The 15907-nt window shown below is 37.6% G+C and overlaps 1 long non-coding RNA gene across 1 annotated transcript in view; it reads left to right on the top strand.

Moving 5' to 3' along the window:
• The window catches only part of LOC148107662 (uncharacterized), a 250994-nt gene that overhangs the window by 111855 nt on the left and 123232 nt on the right, over window positions 1–15907 (top strand). The window lies entirely within an intron of this gene.

The following is a 15907-nucleotide window of genomic DNA, read 5'->3' as shown; positions in this document are numbered from 1 at the left end:
GCCTGCCGCTCCCCAGCTTGTGTGCGCTCTCTCTGTCACATAAAGAAATAAAATATTAAAAAACAAAAAAAGAAATGAAGGGGACTAGAAGGAAGAAAATTAAAAAAAAAAATAAAAGAGGATCAATCCTAAAGATTCAACATTTAATTTCTAGAAATTTCAGGGGGAAAAAAATGACAGTGAAAATGAAGGGAAGGAAATAATAAAAGATGAAGAGAAAGAAAAAGAAGAAAACACAATTTCTCAGATTTCAGGGACAACTTAGACTTCAAGATGGAAAGGAAGAAGAAGGAGGGAAAAGTCCAAACTGTGCACGGATTTTAAATAGAAGATTCTCAGGACATCCAGACAGTAGAGGGAAACAAAACAGAGCAAAACAAAAAATGACAAAACAGGCCACTTACAAAGAAATAAGCATTTGGGTGGCATCAGGCTTCTCGTTGGCAAAAATACATATGCCAGCTGATAGTAGAGTGAATCCAAAGTTTGAGTGAAAATTCTTTGAAGCCTGGAATTTTGAAAATAGAAAACTATTCATTCAATACGACCGGAAAAAAGATATTTTTAGATGTTCAAGAACAATTCATTCTTGTAATGCATCCATTTTTAGGAATGACAACCAAGCAAATGATCCTAACAGCCAGGGGGACAGAGATGACAGATAAAAGGAAAGGCCAAGCAAAGCCAGGGTTCAAGTGATAAGCAGTTGCATGAAGAGAGCTGAGCAGCAGGGCTAGAGATTTTTGTTCTATTAAATTCATTTAAGCTCCTGTGACTTGATGTTTCAGATGCAAGAGGGAATCCTTTCCTGCCAGCCAACACCTATATGGCAACCCATAAGCTTACTCTAGTTCTACTTCTTCCCATTCTATATTTTAATAATTTTATTACTTCTATATTAATAGAGTGTATAATACCTACCCACTGTTTAAAAGTTTTTATTGCCATAAAATATATATTTAAAATGCATCATTTTAAGCATTTTTCAGTATATAGTTCATAGCATTGAGTGCATTTACAACGTTGTATAACGATCACAACTATCTATTTCTAAAATTTTTTCATCATCCCAAATGGAAATTCTGAAACCATTAAACAGTAGCTCTGCATTTCTCCCTGTTCCCATCCCTGGCCAACTCTAATCTTTCTGTCTCTATAAATTTGTCTATTACAGGGATTTCCTAGAAGCGAATGTTTTTCCTTTGTGCTTGGTTTATTTCACTTAACATGTTTTCAAGGTTCATGCATACTGTAACATGTGTCACAACTTTATTCTGTTTTATGGTTTAATGATTTCCCGTTGTATGTACGTACCACATTTGAAAATTCTATTCATCCAGGATGAACACTTAGGCTTTTGTCACCCTTTTGGCTATTGTGAGTAAGGCTGCAACGAACAATGGTGTGCAAGTTTCTGTTTATGTCTCTGTTTCCAGACCTTTTGGGTGTATACCTAAGAGTGGAACTGCTGGGTCCTATGTGTAACTTTTTGAAGAATCCTCCAATTGTTTTTCACAGTAGCTACACCATATCTCATCCTCCCAAAATTGACAAGGGTTCTAATTTTGCTCCATCCTCTTCATTACTTGCTATTTCTGTTTCTGGCTGTTGCTGTTGCTGGTGTGTGTTTAGCTCTAGTACAGTCATCTGGTGGTTGTGAAGTTGTGACGGCATGTCTGTTTGTGGTTTTGATTTGCATTTCCCTAAAGGCTGGTGATGTGTTGATAATGTTGAGCATCTTTTAATATTCTCGTTGGCCACTTGTGTAGCTTCTTTGGGAAATGGTTAAGTCCTTTGCCCATTTTTTAATTGGGATGTCTGTCTTTCATTGATGACTTGTAGAGACCCGCTATTTTTTTACTCTCCTATACCTTTTTTGAAGTATGAGTTCTATAATTAATTATAGTTGGTGCTCACCGCAGACATTTGTACTTGAAACACCTCTACTCATTTCATGATTTATCAAGCATATTCATAAATAGATTCTCCAGAATGGGCTGATGAATATAGTATTTCTTGAATTCTTACATTTCCTTAGTATTCTTTTCAGTAGCAAAACCTCAAGGATAATTTGGCTTGATATAAAAAATTCTCAGCTCCTCTTTTCTCTCACTGAGAATAAAAAAATGTTGCTCCGTTGTTTATGTAGCATTTAATACTCTTGTCAGTAATCTGATGCGGATTTGATTTTCTCTCCCTTATAAATAGTATAACTTTTTTGATGGAGGTGACTGGATGACAAAATCCAGTTGTTAAATTAGGTTACACACCATGATTAATATTCTGATCAAAATTTCTAACTAGTTGGTTTGACTATATGTAGATTTAAGACTTTTCAGGACAGTTTTTCATTGTTTTTTTTCTGTTCTGTTTCTTTGGCTTTCTGTTTGACACTCCAAATATATTTATCTCTATTTTTCAATTTTTATCCTTTCCTTCTTCTGTCTTCCTTACTGAATTTCCATGATGTTATTCACTCTTGAGCTTTTCAAAATTAAGTCATTATAAATTTGATTCTGTCTTCATTATTTCATATGATCCATCAGTTTTCATTTTGTATCTTTGTCTAACCATTTCATTTCTGACCTTGATTGTCCAGTTATTTCCAAAATTCTATCATTTTCTTAATTTATTTTAGCTCATTTTGCAATATTATAATTATTCATCTGTTTTGGTCCTGTGTTTTTCTGGTATGTTGCTATTTTCTTATAATAAATTTGTTTGTTATCAGATAAACTCCCTCCCCTCGACACACACACCGTGGTATAATGAGACAGGCTTTCCTGAGCTGTTTAGAGGAGGTTCCTGTGGAGGTGAGGGGGAGATGCACAGTAGGGTAACTTTCTTAGCTTTTAAGCTTTGAGGTTCCTTCCTCTCCTGTGAACATAGATGATTGAAGTACATTTTTTCCCCCTCTATGGCCCTGATTTTTCTCTCAGAGCTAAGTCAGCTTCAGGACAATGTCCTCTATCCACTCTAGAGTTCTATGAACCGTGTCTTTCAAGACAGTTCCCTCAGGGTTAGATGTTATAGTTTGTTATTTTCATACTTTCTACTATTTGTTTTCTCCCAGTCCCTTCCCTTATTCATGCTCTAAACATTCTTGCTCTCTTACCTCTAGTGCTGTGCCCTGTGCCATTGGGTTTTTATTCCCAGTAGTTTTCCCCAAGGTAGTACCTACTTGGTATTTCTGAATTTCTCAGTTACACCACACACCATGACCCTCACAAATCTCTCTGTAGTTTGGTTTTAATAGATTTTATTTTGTCAAGCAGTTTTAGGTTCGTAACAAAATTGAGAGGAAGGTTCAAATTCCCCTTATACCCCCTGCCCTCACTCATTGTTTTAGCCTCTGCCATGATTGATAAAAACCACCAGAGTGGTACACATGTCACAACTAATGAACATACACTGACACATCATTATCACCCAGAGAGCATAGTTTACATTAGGGCTACCCTTGGAGTGGTGCATATATAACAACATGTATCCACCGTTAGGGTAATATGCAGAGTATCACTGCCTTCAAACTTCCTTGTGCTGTACCTACTTGTCCCTTACCCCTCTGTCCCCAACGCCTGGCAACCACTTATCTTTTTCCTGTCTCCATAGTTTGGCCTTTTCTAAAGTGCCACATAATTGAAATCATAAAGTGTGTAGCTGTTTTCAGGTTGGCTTCTTTCAGTTAGTAATCTTTAAGTTTTCTCCATGTTTTTTTCATGACTTGATAGCTGTTTTTTTTAGTGTTGTATATTACTGCATTATATGGGTGTATTAGAGTTTATTCATTCATCTACTGGAGGACATCTTGGTTGTGTCAAGTTTTGGCAGTTACACATAAAGCTACTATAAATATCTGTGTGAGAATTTTGGTGTGGACATTAAGTTTTTACCTTGTTTGGGTAGATACCAAGAAGCATAATTCCTGGATTATGTGGTAAGAATGTTTAGTTTTGTAAGAAGCTACCAAACTGTCTTCCAAAGTTGCTTTCCATTTTGCATTCCTACCAACAATGAATAAGAGTTCTTTCTCTACACCCTCACCGGCATTTTGTATTATCATTATTCTGGGTTTTGGCTATTCTATTAGTTGTATGGTGGTTGTGTATTTTTTTTTTTTTTCACTTACTGGAAAATTGGGGAATATTCCTCATTTTGCTGGTCATTCTCAGACATAGGAAGGGATCCTCTCTTTTTAGGGTGGTTACTAATTGACCTTTTTTTTTCCTTCTGGGGCTGAGAATAGTGTCCTATAGCTTCTTCTTCTGTTGTCATAAAATATCTGATCTTTCCCAAGTCCTGATGCTGGTATTATGTCAACTGCAGCCATGAGCACCCAGGACTTTGGGATATTTTCTGTCATTTATGTTGGTCAAAGAGCTCATTTGTGCTGTTTTATGTTTGCTTTGTCTTGTGTGCTTTGAATCCTTTTTTTTTTTTTAATTTTTGTTTTTTAAGAAAAGTTTTGGAGAGATTGAAAAACTTCATTGGTGTCATGATCTTGTTATGGGAAGTTCCAAATGTGACGCTAAATTATTTTTTGACATATAAAGTAGTTTTGTCAAATGTTGTGCAGTAGTTATTCGAATGCGTGTTTTGTATTCAGAGCTGCATGTTATCCTTTTAGGGGGAAATGTCACTTTTAATTTTTGGTGCTCATCCAATGATAGGTCACTTAAGACCCTGAACATAGTTATTCTCAAGGATTTAATCAATACTATCTCTTCTAATTGGTCATTGGCAATTTGTCATTTGTGTCTAAACTCTATAAGCCAGATCTCTAACTACGCTATGTGTATAATCTTGGCATTTTTTATTAATAGTGGAAAAACATTTTAAATAGCAGAAACTTTTCATGGGTTTTTATATTCATGGGTAAAATTCTTTTAAAAAATTTTTGGCATTGCCTTAAATTGTACTTCCTTCAGAGAATATAGATTTATTGTATTTGGTGAAAACTACAGAGATAAATCTGTAAAGTCTTCTCAACTTTTGTACTGCTAAGCGTATAGCATACATCACATTTCACTGAAACAAGACAGAATACAATATGGGAATTGTATTCTGAATGGTTAAAAGACAGCAGTAGGATTCCACTAAATAAAAATTTTCTTCTAACTAATTTTTGTTTAACATGCACTTGAATTTGAAAATTTTTGCATGTTTTTTTCATGATATATTTGGACATTTGGGGTCTATAGTTTTGCCTAAAATCTATAGGTATTTAACCATCATTTATTTTTGAACTTTGAAACTGTGAGTTTTCCTTCTTGTTACTAACGTTTGAGCTTTTATTATCTTATAAATTAACTGAAACAGTTTCTGATTGTGGTCTCTTGGAGGGTTGTTAGCATGTCTTATTATTATCCAATATATTCAGTATAATGTGTTGCCTTTTAGGGCAGCTGAAATTTCCTCTCCCTTCCTGAACTTATTCCACTCACCATCTCTTGAGCCCCTAAGAAAAGCTGTTTTGAATCCGTTAGGTCTAGTCTACAAAGGAAACTGAACCACGTTTTCAGTGGTGGGGATGTTAAAAATATATTTGACTCTACTGGTTTTATTTCTCTCTCCTTCCCTTTTGATTTTTACCCTTGGGATTCCTGTTCCTCATTTTTATACTAGAAAAGTCTAGAGCCACAGTGTCCAGTAAGGTAGCCAGTTAGCCACATGTGGCTATTGAACATTTGGAATGTAAGTAGTACAAATTAAGATGTGCTGTGTGTAAAATTATACAGGGTTTCAAAGACAGTATGAAGAAAGAACATTAGTATCTCACTAAATGTCATACAGAGATTACTGGTTGAAAATTTGGACTGTGGGATATGTTGGGTCAAATAAAATATATCATTAAAATTAATTTCACTATTGCTTTTTATTTTTTAAGGTAACCAGTAAAAAAATTTAAACTCCCACCTACAGCTCACATTATGTTTTTATTGGACAGTGCTGATCAAGTGGGGTGAGAAAAAACCACTTAACTTGCACCTAAACAAAAGCTTTCTCATTGTTCCACTCCCTCAGCGTGCTTCATTGTGACATTATAAAGGCTTACACATCAAGCAAATTATCCTAAGATGTCCCCTTGCTATATTTATATTGAAAGTCTGTGGTATTTTTAGGGGTTAATAGAAGATTGTGAGATGCAAATCCCAGCTGAATATGGTCTCATCATGTTATCATAGATGCACACGAAAATTGTGACAATGTCTGAGTTTTCAACTGAATGGGCAGAAGTTGAAATGAATAGAATCGATTGGTTGTGGGATAGCCAACTTAGTCACAACATATTAGGCACAATTAAAATTTAAACTTTTTTTTAATAATTTTTTATTATATTATGTTAGTCACCATACAGTACATCCCCGGTTTCCGATGTAAGGCTCGCTGATTCATTAGTTGCGTATAACACCCACTGCACCATGCAATATGTGCCCTCCTTACTACCCATCACCGGTCTATCCCATTCCCCCACCCCCCTCCCCTCTGAAGCCCTCAGTTTGTTTCTCAGAGTCCATAGTCTCTCATGCTTCTTTTATTCAGTATCAATAACTCTGACCTTATTAATGGCTCCATTATTAAGGACAAATTCCCTTTTTTGTAATCATTTGAGTCTCAGTGTTCTCACAATTTCAATAACAGAGCTTTCCTAATCCAATAAATGGTGGTAGTATATAAAATGAATATTAATGGTATTTCAGACCTATGATTCTACTTACACTCAATTTGTAAAGTAATAACAATCTCAAGGGTGTGAGGAAACATAAAACACACACAAAATAGTAATTTTCCTTCTTTTTATATCAGCAGAATGAAATGTCCAGAGGTGAGGGGGTCTTTTTTGAATGAAAAAAACAAGTACAACATGATAGTGAAAGTATTCAGTTTCACATTTTTACTTAGATCCTACATTCTCATGCCAAATCTCAGGATTCACCTTTTCTTAAGAACATTTTAGCACTTACTTTAAATGTGGTCTGATGCTTCCATGGAAAATAAAGCATAACAGGACCATTAATAAGATACCTTTCAGTTCTGAAAAGATTCTGATACAGAGGAGGTCAAATATTATTTACAGATTGTCTAAGACATCTTCTACACTAAAAGCTAGGCATCACTTGAAGATGCTATATGTTGTTACAGTGAAGTAAGAAACTGATTAAATCCATGCCTCTCCTTTCGGAGTTGTTACTGGTTATGTTCAGTAAACATTAGAATTTCTCTTAAGTTTTTTGGTTTCTTGACTAACATGAAACTTACTTGTGATAACTGCTTTGAAATTCCTGGTCTTCTCATTGAAATATGGAAACATAGAAGATATGTGAATTTACAGCAGGACTATAAACTAGGCTTCTTAGTCTATGACCTGCCAGACTTTAGGAGGAATGTAAACTAACTCAAGTATTCAAAAGGGATTTGGGCAAAGCAGTGGCTCCAAGGGTGTTTTTCAAACCTTATAGTACTGTCTGTCTCTGATTTATTTAGAAATGTGTGTGTGTGTGTGTGTGTGTTGTGGAAGGATCATTGTTTGGGTACCACAATGACTGCAGGGTGACCGCTGATACTCAGCACATGAAGCTAGGGACACTAAAAATCCTATAGTCTGTGAGACAGTCCTCAATCATAAATAAATTTAAAGCCAAATTCTGACAATGCTCCCATTGAGATGCACTGTGAGTGAAGATTGCAACCTACCCATTGGATTGGCTTTCACTTGACCCTCACACTCTGCAAAAATAACCCAACAGCACTCAGCTTATTTTACAACTGCTCCTCCCGTTCAGCTTCATTGATTCTTCTTTGGGAAAATCTAAATATAATACAATATTAGAACCTTAGTATAGTCCTTACGCAGAAGTTATATTTGCCATGTTCCTTGGTCAAAATGCAAAGAATTGCTTATTGAGAGAGCATTTTAAAGATAAACATTTTCACATGCATAATTTAAAAGTGTTTTCCTATCTTTTTCTTCCTCTTTTTCCTTTTCCTTTCTTGCTTTCTTTGTATTCATCTTGCTACATAAGATAAACCTGGTTTTTAGTAACCTACATCAAAAAATAATATTTTGTAATTATCAATTTATGTTTTATAAGTAAAAATATGTACCTAGTTTTCAAAGACTGATGTCTGTCCCAGAGATCTAGAAGATAGTGTTAGATTACTTGTTAGGAAGTATACCCTGTATTATAAGGAAATTATGCCTTTCCCTATATTTATAGAAAGGCCAATCACAGAGACCCAATGGGACTTCTCTTCCTTCTCAACCTTTCTTAGAAGTGGAATGGGAATGAGAGAATAAGAATGTTTCCTTTTCAGGAGATAGTCCAAGATGGCAGAGGTGTAGGAGATGTTAGTTTCATCTGGTCCCAGGGATTCAGCTAAATAGCTATCATATCATTCTGAACACCTGCAAACTCAACTGGAGATCTAAGAAAAGAATAGCTACATCTCTACAAATAGAAAAGTGACCACTTTCTGAAACATAGGAGGTGAAAAGAAGTGAATCTGAGGGGATATATCGGAAGATAAACTTCAGGAGGAAGGAGCCTCCCTAAGCCAGCTACTGGGAAGTGCTATCGCAGTCGAGTGCAAAATCAGAACTTTTAAAAGTCTGCTCAGGTGAGGGACATCCCTGCTTGAAGGGCGCTCAAGTGGTGAAGTGGGGTGAAAGGGACCACAAAACATAGCACAGTCTGGCGAACACTCTCCAAGCAGGGACCCAACAAGCGGCAGAACCAGCAAGACCTCCCTTCTTTCCCCTGAAGTATCAGCAAGGGAGTGCACTGCAGGAGTCTGCACGGTTTGGAGACTAGAAATGGGGTCACGTGCCTGAGATAGAGGTGCTCCATCACAGGCTGGGTGAGCACAGAATGAGGATGGAGACCCTGGAGACAGGAGTGATTAACTGCTTTTCTGGGAGGGTGCACTGAGGAGTGGGGCCCCAAGCTTTCAGAGCTGGAACTGGAGAGAGGGAAGCAGCCATTTTCATTCTCATCCTCTTAAGGGGCATGGGAAGCCTTCAGGGAACAAAAGCCACGTAGACCAATCCAGAGCCACTTACTTAGCCTGGCCCCCTGGCAAGGGCAGTACAATTCTGCCAGGGGCAAAGACACCTGAGAATCAATGCAGCAGTTCCCTCCCTCAGGTGATTAGAAAGAACCAAGTTTACCTATCACACAGAACTCAAAAATCCAGTGCTAGGGGAAAATAGTATATAGAATTCATGTTTTTTTCTCATGATTCTTTAGTCTTTCAATTTTAATTTTTTTCCTCTTTTCTTTTTCAACCAGTTTCTTATTTTATCTTTTTAAATTTTTTTAAAATTTTCATTTTTACACTTACATTCTATCCTTTCATTGTTTTAAACTTTATTTTTGTATATGTATAAGGTTTTTTTTTCTTTACAATTTGGGGATGCAGTTTCTTCTAACAAACAGACTAAAATGCACCCAGATTCTAGTGTATTGCTCTGTTCTCTTCACCTGTCTGATCATACTCTCTTTCTCTTCCTTCTCCTTCTCCTTCTTCTTCTCCTTCTCCTCCTCCTCCTTCTTTTTCTTCTTCTTCTTCTTCTTTTGTTAAAGTCTTCTTAAAATTTTTGTCTTTATACTTAAATTCTATCCTTTCAATGTATTTAATTTTATTTTAGTATATATATGTTTTTCTTTATTTACAATTTTGGGATATAGTTTCTTCTACAAACAGACCAAAATACACTCAGCATGTATTGTATTGCTCTGTTCTGTTCACCTATTTGTTTATATTCCTCCTCTCCCTCTCTCTCTCTCTCTCTCTCACTTTTTGTCTTTTAGTTTTCATTTCTACAGTTACACTCTATCCTTTCAATGTATTTTATTTTTGTACCTATATAAGTTTTTCTTTCTTTACAATTTTGGGATCTAGTATTCTAACAAAAAGACCAAAATACACACAGGATCCAATGTATTGCTCTGTTCTGTTCACCTGATTATATTCTGTCTTAAAAAAAAAAAAAAGAATTTTATTTACAGTTTTCAGTTTCAGTCTCTTCTGATTTGTTTAGTGTATATTTCTCTGGGGTCATTGTTGCCATTTTAGTATTTTGTTCTCTTGTTCATCTGTTCTTCTCTGGACATAAAGACAAGATGGAAAAACTCACCTTAAGAAAGAGAAAAAGTGGCAGTACTGATTGCCAAGGACCTAATCAGTATGGACATAAGTAAGATGTTGAAAATAGAGTTTGGAATAATGACTATAAAGATACTAGCTGGGCTTGAAAAAAGCAAAGAAGACATTAGAGAATCCCTTTCTGGAGAAATAAAAGAACTAAAATCTAATCAAGTTGAAATAAAAAAGGCTAATAATGAGACGCAATAAAAGATGGAGAGTCTAACTGCTAGAATAAGTGAGGCAGAAGAGAGAAGTAATGATATAGAAGACTATATGATGGGGAATGAAGAAGCTGAGAAAAAGGTAAACAACTACTGGATCATGAGGGGAGAATTGGAGAGATAAGTAATATCATAAAGCAAAAACAATATTAGAATAATTGGAATCCCAGAAGAGGAAAGAGAGAGGGGAGCAGAAGGTATATAGGAATAAATTATAGCTGAGAACTTCCCTAATCTATGGAAGGTATTCAGGTCTGGGAGGCACAGGGAACTCTCCTCAAAATCAATAAAAACAGGGCAACACCTTGATTTATACCAGTGAAATTTGCAAATATCAGAGACAAAGAAAATTCTAAAAGCTGCTCAAGACAAGATCCATAACTTACTAGGGTAGAAATATTAGACTCACAGCAGAACTAACCACAGAGATTCAGTAGGCCAGAAAGGACTGCCAGGATATATTCTGGGTGCTAAATGAGAAAAAATATGCAGCCAAGAATACTTTATCCAGCAAGGATGTCTTTTAAAATAGAAGGAGAAATAAAGAGTTTCCAGGACAAATAGAAATTAGAGAATTTTTGATCAGTAAACCAGCCCTGTAAGAAAAATTAAAGGGGATCCTTTAAGAGAAGACAGAGCCCAAAAGTAACAGACAAGAAAGGAACAGAGACAATACGGAGAAACAGTGACTTGACAGGTAATACAGTGGCACTAAATTCATATCTTTAAATAGTTATTCTAAATGTAAATGGGCTAAATGCTCCAACCAAAAGACATACAGGATCAGATTGGATAAAAAAGCAAGACCTATCCAAATGTTATCTACAAGAGGCTCATTTTAGACCCAAAGATATCTCCAGATTATTCACCACATCCAAGTGGGATTTATTCCTGTGCTGTAAGGGTGGTTCAACATCCAGGAATCAATCAAAGTGATACACTACATTAACAAAATGAAGGACAAGAATCATATAATTCTCTCAACAGATACAGAAAAAGCATTTGACAAAGTACAGCATCCTTTTTTGATTATAATTCTTCACAGTGTAGGGATAGAGGGAACATACCTCCATATCATAAAAGCCATCTATGAAAAGCTTACAGTGAATATCATTCTCAATGGGGAAAAACTGAGAACCTTTTCGTAAGGTCAGGAATGTGGTAGGGATGTCCACTCTCCCCACTGTTGTTCAACATAGTATTAGAAATCCTAGCCTCAGCAATCAGACAACAAAAAGAAATAAAAGGCATCAGTCGGAATTGACGAAGAAGTCAAAATGTCAGTCTTCACAGATGACAGGATACTCTATGGGGAAAACTCAAAAGTGTCCACCCCAAAATTGCTAGAACTCATACAGGAATTCAGCAAAGTCGCAGGATGTAAAATCAATGCACAGAAATCTGTTGCATTTCTATACACTATCAGTGAGTCAGAAGAGAGAGAAATTAAAGCATCAATCCCATTTACAATTGCACCAAAACCCATAAGATACCTAGGAAGAAACCTGATGAAAGAGGGAAAGGATCTGTACTTTGAAAACTATAGAACACTAATGAATGAAATGGAGGAAGACACAAAGAAATGGAAAAACATTTCATGCTCATGGATTGGAAGAAGAAATATTGTTAAAATGTCTATGCTACCTAGAGCAACCTATACATTCATTGCAATCCCTATCAAAATACCATCAATTTTTTCACAGAGCCAGAACAAATAATCTTACTTTGAATGGAACCAGAAAGACCCCGAATAGCCAAATGAATGTTGAAAAAGAAAACCAGAGATGGTGGCATCACAATCCTGAACTTCAAGCTCTATTACAAAATTGCAATCATCAAGACAGTACAATACTGGCACAAAAACAGACACATAGATCAATGGAACAGAACAGAAGACCCAGAAATGGACCCTCAACTCTGGTCAACTAATCTTTGACAAAGGAGGAAAGTATAACCAAAGGAACCAAAGGAAAGTATAACCAAAAATCAACAAATGGTGCTGGGAAAACTGGACAGCCATTTGTAGAAGAATGAAACTGGACCATTTTCTTACACCATATACAAAAATAGACTCAAAATGGATGAAAGACCTCAATGTGAGACAGGAATCCCTCAAAATATTAGAGGGGAACAAGGTAATGGAAACAAAGGCAAAAGTGAACTTTTGGGACACCATCAAGATAAAACGCTTTTGCACAGCAAAGGAAACAGTCGACAAAACCACAAGACAACCGACAGAATGGGAGAAGATGTTTGCAAATGTCTTTTTTTTTTAAGATTTTATTTATTCATTCGACAGCGAGAGAGACAGCCAGCGAGAGAGGGAACACAAGCAGGGGGAGTAGGAGAGGAAGAAGCAGGCTCCCAGCGGAAGAGCCTGACATGGGGCTCGATCCCAGAACACCAGGATCACGCCCTGAGCCGAAGGCAGACGCTTAACGACTGAGCCACCCAGGCGCCCTAATATTTGCAAATGTCTTATCAGAAAAAAGGGCTAGTATCCAAAATCTATAAAGAACTTATCAAACTCAACACCCAAAGAACAAATAATTCAGTAAAGAAATAGTCAGAAGACATGAACAGACATTTTTCCAAAGAAGACAAAACAATGGCCAACAGACACATGAAAAAATGCTCAACATCACTGGGCATTAGGGAAATACAAATCAAAACCACAGTGAGATATTACCTCAAACTGGTCAGAATGGTTAAAATTAACGACTCAGGAAACAACACATGTTGGGAGGATGTGGAGAAAGAGGAACCCTCTCACACTCTTGGTGGGAATGCAAGCTGGTACAGCCACTCTGGAAAACAGTATGGCGGTTCCTCAAAAAGCTGAAAATAGAGCTACTGTATGACCCAGCAATTGCACTACTAGAGATTTACCCCAAAGATACAAATGTAGGTACCTGCACACCAATGTTTGTAGCAGCAATGTCCATAATAGCCAAACTGTGGAAAGATCCCAGATGTCCATTGACCAATGAATGGATAAAGAAGCCTGGTGTATACACACACACACACACACACACACACGAGGATACTACTCACCCATCAAAAAAATAAAATCTTGCCATTTGCAACAATGTGGATAGAACTAGAGGGTATTATGCTAAGCTAAATAAGTCAATCAGAGAAAGACAATTATCATATGATCTCACTGATATGTGGAATTTAAGAAACAAAACAGAGGATCATAGGGGAAGGGAGGGAAAAAGAAAAGACGAAATCAGAGAGGGAGACAAACCATGAGAGACTCTTAATCATAGGAAACAAACCGAGGTTTGCTGGAGAGGGTCGGGTGGGGGGATTGGGTAACTGGGTGATGGACATTAAAAACAAACAAACAAAAAATAAAACAGAAATAAAGTTTCCTTTTATTGGCTTCTCATCTAGAATATTGCCATGAATTCTATTTCTAGTGCCAGTTGCTAACATTCCCAGCTCTGTAATTCTCCTAGAACTCCATTGAGGGCATGAATTGTAAGACCTAAAAATTCATGTGCTGCCTTGATATCTTTGAGTCTTTTAAGGCCCCACAGAGTTAATTGTGAGTTCATCTGTTCTTGTTAGCTAAGGACCCCCAACATTAGGTGGGAAAGTCTGGCACCTGGCAACTTCCGCTGTGTCAACTGGACCAGCTGCTGATTTTCAGCTCCTGGCCAACCTGAGGAATTTTCAAATAAACATATTCTTGTGGGGGACATTGACATCTTGTTACTGTAGGGCCTCCCATAGCACCTGCTGGTTCACTCCATTACAGAGTAAAATCCCTGTGTAGCCCTGCATGGTATTTCACCTCTCTAGCTTTGAGTGCCATGTATCTACCTGTCTCTTGAGTGCTAGGGCAAGACTTTGTCCTTCATTCAGGGAGTGAAGAATTGGTGAATGAAATAATTAGTGTCATGGACAGCATGGTCCAATAATGATGGAGACATCCAGACAGATTTGACTGACAGCTTCTTAGCTAATTAACTGGTTCCTAATATGAAGGAAGGCATTCTGGGACAGAGCAATTGCTGGCTGGCTTGTGCTTTAGCTTGCCTGTGCTCCTCTTATCCCTCTAAGTGCTGTCATCTCTTCCATTCCAAAGCTTCCTCCTTACCCCTAGTGTGAGAACTATTGTTAACTGACTATATCATAACATGAGGTGCTGTTGGGGGAGGCCTGCATCTGCCAGGTGGTCTCTGGGACTCCTGCCACAAAGTATGATGCTGGGGGCCTGACAAGCCCATGCAGAGTATGATGAGAGGCTTATCTGTCAATAGGAGCTGGGGCAGTGGGATCTTGGGTCCTGTTTGCACTTGATCAGGCTAGAATTCTCGAAGGTAAAGATTCTAGGATATTATGTCTAGCAGGTGACTGGAGATAGATCATTTGGGGCAATCACCCAGCCATCATTCAGGAAGGTAGCTCACTTACATAAGGTTTTACAGAAAGGCTGAATTTCAGTCCACCAAGAGAAGAATCAAGAATGATTACCCACTGTCTCATAAGAGTAAGGGCAGGGGTAGTAGAAGGGTAATGACCTAGGCCTTCTCCTGTCTGCTGCTGGCTGTGCTGTCATTGTGTGCTCCCCTGACCCCTTAAGGTATTGAGTTGCACATCATGGTGGCCAGTGGCTCCAGCACTGATGAGAAATAAAGGTGGCAGGAAGGAATATTTGGTACTCCTCTGCTCTCCCGTGCAAGATTCCTAGCCAATGTGCCAGGGCTTTATTTAGTGCTGCAGCTTACTACCACAACCAGTGGCTAATCTTGCCACTACAGGTCTTGAATACCCACACCCAGACCACAGACAAAATGACCTAATTGTCTGTGGGACCCTGATCCCAGGAAAATTGACTGGCATTTGCAGAGGAAGTGGGAAACCACTGGACTACCTTTCCTCCATAACCACCCAATGGTCTGTACTATGAATAATCAGATGAAGACAAAAATAGAAAACTATGACTGCAACTGGCTGGATACCCAAGACAGTAAAAGGGAAAAGAGGGAAGTCCTCCTGACAAAAGATGGGACTGCAGCAGAGAACAGTGTCAACCTACTGGCCTGTGTTGTGGACCCATTCCTGCTGTGCCACTGTGCTACTTAAGATTCTGTTGCAACAAAAACACTGAGAATTACTGAGAAAAACACCCATGGATTTATTGTACCCTGTAGCACAGTGAAGGGATTCATGCAAACCTACGTCCAGGGTACTGAAACCATACAATTGTTGCTGTGAGGGAGGCCCTTAAGCCCAAGGATGTCACTTTTGGGCTGTTTGGAGGAAGAAATTCATAAATGTGAGAAGAATAAAGAGACCCCCCCCCCAGGTTTGTCCAGTGACAAAATGAGATGGAAGGGAATGAAAGAAAAGCAAGGGATAGGAGAGAGAGGGAGAGAGAGAAAGAGAGATCCTATCTCCCCAACTACAATAATATACTTACATACATAATTCTTTGATATTGACAGCTAGAGGTGAGAGAGTTCCATGATTTTTAAATTGAGATTAATTGTGGAACATTGTGTAATTACAGAAAAAAATCTTTG

This window comes from Ursus americanus, chromosome 27 (genome assembly GCF_024610735.1).
Source record: "Ursus americanus isolate L20-20 chromosome 27, mUrsAme1.1.p, whole genome shotgun sequence".
NCBI classification, from domain to species: Eukaryota; Metazoa; Chordata; class Mammalia; order Carnivora; family Ursidae; genus Ursus; species Ursus americanus.
The sequence above is the reverse complement of the archived record's forward strand: the minus strand, read 5'-3'. Positions and strand labels throughout refer to the sequence as shown.